The sequence below is a fragment of the Misgurnus anguillicaudatus genome, chromosome 25 (assembly GCF_027580225.2).
Source record: "Misgurnus anguillicaudatus chromosome 25, ASM2758022v2, whole genome shotgun sequence".
Taxonomy (NCBI): Eukaryota; Metazoa; Chordata; class Actinopteri; order Cypriniformes; family Cobitidae; genus Misgurnus; species Misgurnus anguillicaudatus.
In genome coordinates, this window is record NC_073361.2 from 7,330,677 (window position 1) to 7,337,529 (window position 6,853).

A 6,853-nucleotide genomic window follows, 5' to 3' on the forward strand; every position below is an offset into this window, starting at 1 on the left:
AAATACCTATGACGCAGTTTTTTTACCTGACGGGAAGTGTTCTGGTAAACCACGCACAGGCTACAATGTAGCTATGGCACGACTATAAATTGGACTTTAAGATGTATGGATTGACTGGCGATCAGGTGGGTCAAATAATTAAAATAGTATGATGAATTGGTGGGTCACGAGTGGAGGCGTTAAACCATTGACAATGGAATATCATCTACATTCCTTAAAACAGGGGTAGGCAACATCCTAGCGTGCCGATGTCCTGCAGAGTTTAGCTCCAGCTCTAATCAAGCACACCTGAACAGCTAATCAAGGACTAAAGAGTCACCTGAAAACTACAGGTAGGCGAGGTTTTATTAGGGTTGGAACTAAGATCTGCAGGACGTCGGCAGGACCGATGTTGCCTACCCTTGCCTACCCATTTAGAAGTTTTGGGCATGTGATAGTTTACTGGCCTGATGTACATGTACTGTGATAGACACAATAACTTTAAATACATGTTTATTTAAAAACATGCGCCAGCATTTTTCATGATTTTCACAAAAGTTTAATGCCTTCCAGAAAATGTTCTTCTTTAATTATATTAACATGCAATACACCAAATAAAAGAAAAGACCCTCTGCTTTCAAAAAAAAAAAAAAACGTTTCATCCTACCTTCAGTAGTTCTTTTGTAATCAGCTCTTGAATATGGGTAGGTTTCTGCAAAAACACCACATTTTGAGCAAAAAGCAGAGATAATTCCAATTTTATGACGGGCTTTTCATAGAGATCACATTCAGAGCGATCTTTAAAACAGACACGGACATGCAGCTGCTTCCCATAGGGCAATACTTCTGGGTTTAAAAAGTTGCAGAAAGCCGGAAATACTTGTCATTGGCAGGAAAGCGTTTTCTCTTGATTGACGAGATAACTCGTCAATGGCGGCGAAAGAGTTAAAAAGATACATTATAACATTTACATTTATCAACAAATTTCAATAGTTGTGATCTGAATGGAATACAAAAATGTTTTTCTCTACAACTTATTTCCTTTCCAATAGGGTGGTAAAAATGACAGCTATGCTGTTTACTTGTATGTGTTTGGTTGTCCAATAGCAGCCTCAATGTATCTATAGTCTCACATGTCTTGCCTTGGCAAGCATCATTAAACTAATGCTTTTGACATTTAGACCTTTAGTTTTGTAACGTTAAGGGAACATGAAAATGCATGAGGGAAATAAAAATCAATAAAAGGTTAAGCCAAATAAAAAAGCCTGAATTAGTGGCACATTATCTAGAGACAAGCTGTCATGTGATTGTCAACCATGTCTACTAGTGGTTATGAGCGCTTTGGACAGATAATTCTGTCATGCCCTATTAGGTTGCAATATTTGTTATATTAAGGGGTTTAAATGAATGAATGATTCCTTCTAAACCTTCTTAATGAGATGCAAAGCATGATTAGAACAGCTCAACAAAAGAAAACACACACTGTAGATTAAAACCTCTCAGAGGGCCAAGGGGCAGACAAAAGCTGTTTTCTAATGAAATGGCCTTCAAGGATTTCTATCCCTAAAAGGATAAGGATTTTTCTGGTCATTACTTTAACAGCCCAGTCTTGCAAAGTTGCTTGGCAATTAAACATTTGGCTCTCCTAGTTTTTCTTGTTGCCACATAATAGATGTAGTAATTTTCTTCCACCTCCAAGCCCCCCTGATGAAACACTGTAATCAATTTCTTTCCTCCATTCTTCTTGAACTGCCCAGCTAAGCCCATAGGATAGCCCGGGTACAAGAAACAGAGCCCTCATTGGCATTAGTATGCGAAACTTCATCATCCGTGCTAATCAAAGTGAACTACACGTTTCTCAGCCATAACTCAGTCAAGCCAAACCAAATCTAGACTAGAGAACTGTTTAAATTCCCATGACCAATGGGTCTCATTATGAGCGGCAGAAATAAGCAAACTTATTAGCTCAAAATTTGTCACGCATACACTGTTGCAGACTCCTGGGTATTATGAGGCATTTTGTGCACAGAGCAAAACTTAGCAAGAAATATTTATTTACTGTGGACAGTAATTGGTACACCACCCTCTCCAATCCCCCACTTGCCACCAAAGTTCTCCATCTCATTTGCTGCCATTGTTTGTGTACTCATTGCAATTCATTTTAGGAGCTGTTGGTGTGGAAATAATTAGTTATTATAAAAATAACAATAATTTTTATGCTAATGGGGTGCACTAATGTGTGACCTGATTTCTAAGAAGAATCTCTAGGAATAACTGTCTATGAATAAAATATACGCAAATTTCATAGAAAATAATTTAAGTGAAACGAAATCATATTTATTGCTATGATTTGACACGGCTGCTACCCACATCCTTCAGCCATTGTGGACGGCTGTGTATGGTTGTAACTGTAATAGGCTGAAATGAATGTTCTTGGTGGATTTTGGGGAGGTTGTTGTTTATCACCTCACTGTCAAACAGAGAGAAAGCAACAACAAAAATAGTGCATGGATAGGACAACAATGTTCTGTTCTTGTGAATATTATAATAAAAATATTGTAAAAATGCATATAAATTATCTAATTGGTCATTTAATGATGTTCATATGACCACCAAGTGATAGCAACCCTACACTGTTAGATGTCGCTGTAGATTTAGCAGTACATTACTGTAAAAATCCACAGTACTATACTGTATGTGTACATTACAGTAAAGTACTGCAGTTCATAATGCATTCTGGGTAAATTTGTTTGAGCGGGAAAATTTTACAGTATATTTTGGTCTAGATGTAACCTTGCTGTAGCCATTGCTGTAATGTGCCGGGTGTACTTGCAATAATCAGAGAAAGTGCGCCAACGTAAAATCACACAGAGGGAAGGAGAGCACAACTCCTGCAACTGAAGGAGGGGGATTGATTTCTGGCAGTTCGGTAAGTTTCGAATATTTTCTGTTTCATGAAAACTTAATTTTTTAGTTTAAGAATTTTGTCAATAGTTTGTCACAATATTGGTTTAAACATGCAATGAGAGAGAAAAACGGTCACCAACAAAGTTTCAATCTCCCTCAGAAAGTAATCTTACGTTACGCATAATGTTATGTCTACCGCTGCTTAAACTCGCTTTACACATCTTAATTAATGAATATAGGGTTGTTTTAACTAAATGATGAGGGTGAGTTTATATATTTTGTTGAAAGTGTGTGTGACAATGAAACTATTTTTTACGAAATGGACAATGTCAACCCGCGAGCGCGGTCTTGCGGTCCTAGCATATGGTCATTTATCTCGCCGTTTCATCTGCTCAGTTAGCGGCAGAGAGAGGTATTAAGTTCGACTGTTTAGCAAGGCTGGCTCGTGGTTGTAAACAGACAGGACTTTACGTTGTTGTAAACAAACAGTACACAGCAGCATACTGTAGTACCGAACTCCTCCACTGAAGTGAAACCTCATATTTAAACTATACATGCATCGCACTCATCGCAGTTTTAACTTCAAATATCATTCAGACCTGGGCTCATCTTAATATCAGATGATTGAAAGCGATTGCCGCGCTTATTGTTGTTATTATATTACGGTATATCAGCAAAAGCAGAGAATATCTTCTTTAAAGCGTTTTACACGCCCAGTAAGATGTAAATTTTTATGGCACATTGTTTCCACCACTTCAGATGCATTACATGCAGTATATATAAGTTTCCAAAACACCTCAAATCAATGCACGAAAGGAGAATGGGCTCCGCATTTACGTACCTTTGTCTTCTCGTCTCTGTCATCTGATCCTTCATCTCTGTATGTAAAATAGTCCATTATAACATCGTGTAGGACACTGGCATCACCAGGATTGCTCAGATTTAGGCGATCGTGTTTATCTTTAAAGTGAGCAGCTAACTTTGTTAAGAAAAAACTTTGCGTGAAATAGTGTTACACCGCAGCCGGTCCGGGTTAAACATTAAAGAGGCAGACTTTTTACCTTGTCACTATAAATCGCTATTTTCTGCACTAAACGAGACATTCAGAGATTTTCTCTAGACAAGATGTTATAGAATAATAATAAAAACCTTTGACAAAAGTTGATATTTGACTTATTTAGTTATTTATATATAATTTAACATGTGTATATATAAATATTTGTTTTACAACTGACTTAAGACAGTAAGGTTTTATTTGTTAGCATAGCATGATATTAGATTTAAACACTTAATACATTTTTAAATCAATCACTTAGTCTCTGTTTACATTAGTTAATGCACAATGAACATTATCAAATATTATTACACGGCTCTCTGGAATGCTTGATTCTGATTGGTCAGTTGAGACATTTGCAGGTTCGTTCTTTTCGAATAATAACCGCTCCAAAATAATAACGCATAGCCGGACTACTTGCACGAGTAATATCGCTCCGCGCCAATAAAGATCAATAAAGATTACTGTCTGTGTGGCGCCATCTTGTGACAAACACTCGACAACCACGACAAGAGACAGACAGCTTACTGAGACTGAACTTGACAAAATAGAGCATGACAGCTACGAAGCCAACACACAAAAAAATACAGAATGGGCATTAAAACTTCTCAAAGAGAAAAAATGGAGACAAGTATGAAGCAGAGGATCTTTATAAGGTATTACGATCATTTTATGCATCTGTGCAAAGTTTCGCGGAAGGATAAAAATGTTAATTTAAAACAAATATGCCAATAAAATGTTTCAAATTCATATTCATGTCCAGTTTTTTTTCTTATGTGGCAAGTAGCCGTGTAATAAGCGGGATAGTTATTGGGAAATAAGCCCCGACAGTGTGATCAGGACCCGACGCGAAGCGGAGGGTCTTGTATCACACTGAAGGGGCTTATTTCCCAATAACTACCGGCTGCCTCTACATTATCCCTTACTTATTAATGTTGTAAAATATATTGTTCATTCTTATATTAGCTAAGGCATTACCAAATGTTAAGGAATAAACTCTTATAGTAAAGTGTTACTAAATTTTCTTTTACCATTTCCTACACAATGTCTACTATGGCTAACATATTTTGTAACATTTGTATTTTTTACAGTCTTACCATTGCTTGTAAGCTGGATTGGTTAAGATGGATCATCTTTAAAGGAACCAGGCAAGTACATGATGTACAGTTACAAGTCATGTATTTTTTCGATCGCAACGTTACATGCTTTCACGTCACATGTAAAAGTACACAGGAATGTGGCTCACTTTTTATTTGTAGTTTACCTGAGTGTCCTTGCACTTTTCAGGAGTTAAGGCAGATGTGAAGGCACAACGGGTGATACCAGACACACCCAAGCTCATTATGTTCGGTAAGTTACCACTACAGCTTCTTTAAATACCCATCATACACAATTCCCACACACAACACTGTAACACGACCACACACAACATGTACACAATTTTTCTTTGTTTGCCATGTAGAAATATACAAAGAGACATATGCAGACTTTGGTTATAATAATAATTTAATAATTAATAATTTAATTAAGAAAAAGTCAAAATCAGTAACAATTGTACTTTCTGTTCAGGACATTCAATCATGACAGGATCCAGGTGGATGCTGTCCATTGAGGAAAGAGTTTGTTTAGAGGTAAGTAAATCGTCTGTATTTTAATGTAATTAGGTGTGGAACAGTAGAATAAGAGCAAAAGGTTTCAGAATAGGAGTAAATTCTGAGGCTGAGTTTAGTTTTTTAAGAATCTTTTTCTATCTTGTATTTGTTGACTTAATGTTTATGATGTTTCTAACAGGTTTCTGGACCGAATTAATTCCAAAGATGGGAAAAAGTGCACATCCAGACAAGGAGCAAGCAAAAAGACAAGGAACTTGGTGCAGAGAAAAGCTGTGACCATTAACCCCCATGTGAACAGCTTCATGCAGTCCCTGATGGAGTTCGAATGGACGACTTCAAACTAAAGGCCAGTGGGGTCTGTCTGCCACAGTTTAATGCATTTATTTTTAGTGTTCAATAAATTCAAATAGAATATTTAAAACTATGGGCCAGTGTTCTTTTTACCACAGTGAAATGTTACCTTTTAGTCGATGATGGACTTTAAACTGATAACTTCAAACTATGGACGAGTGCTCTATTTGTCAGAGTTAAATGTTACAGCAGGGGTCTCCAAACTTATTTATACTTGTTGATTTTATTTTATTTAACTTGTATATGTTTATTATTGTTTAAAATCTTGTTTTAAATATGGTTTGTTTCTATTAAAGGTTTTTTTTTAAATAAAATTTTTGATACAAACATTGCTTGGATTGCCTTTTAATTCATAATGTCATGTCAAGGATAGCATTTTTACCATATCAATAACTTTAGATTTAAACCTAAATATCTAGCTATTATATATAATATTATTGTATTAACTGTAATAAGTAATAAATATTATTTATTGGGTCAATATAGACATTACAGTAAATTACTGTAGAAATAGACTACTGTAATAAAATATTGTAAAATTACAGTACAGTACTGCTTTGTAACTATACAGTACTAGTTTGTGTACTGTAAAATGGTAATACAGTACAGTACTGTAAAACCAAAATACAGTAACTTACTGGCAACCGTGCTGCCAGTACCGTACTGTAAAAATACAGGGAAATCGTTAACAGTGTAGTCATAGATTTAAAAAACCCACTGTGTAAAGCACAAAGTTGGCATACCATTAGAAATCCCATATGCCTTGTACACTCTCAGAAATAAAGGTACAAAAGTTGTCACTGGGGCAGTACCCTTTCAAAAAGGTACACCTTTGTACCCAAAGAGTACATATTAGTAATTTGAACTGCCAAAATGTACCTTTAAAGGTACATATTTGTACCTAAATGGTACATATTAGGACCTTTTTTAAAGGGTACTGCCCCAGTGA

General features: G+C 36.0%; 1 long non-coding RNA gene across 1 annotated transcript; it reads left to right on the forward strand.

Moving 5' to 3' along the window:
* The first annotated feature begins 2,608 nt into the window (after nt 1-2,608).
* On the forward strand, nt 2,609-6,231 carry LOC141362123 (uncharacterized). The gene is made up of 5 exons (XR_012368106.1): nt 2,609-2,908; nt 5,032-5,088; nt 5,228-5,290; nt 5,510-5,571; nt 5,732-6,231. It is a non-coding gene; the product is annotated as an uncharacterized lncRNA (long non-coding RNA).
* The last annotated feature ends 622 nt before the right edge of the window (nt 6,232-6,853 follow it).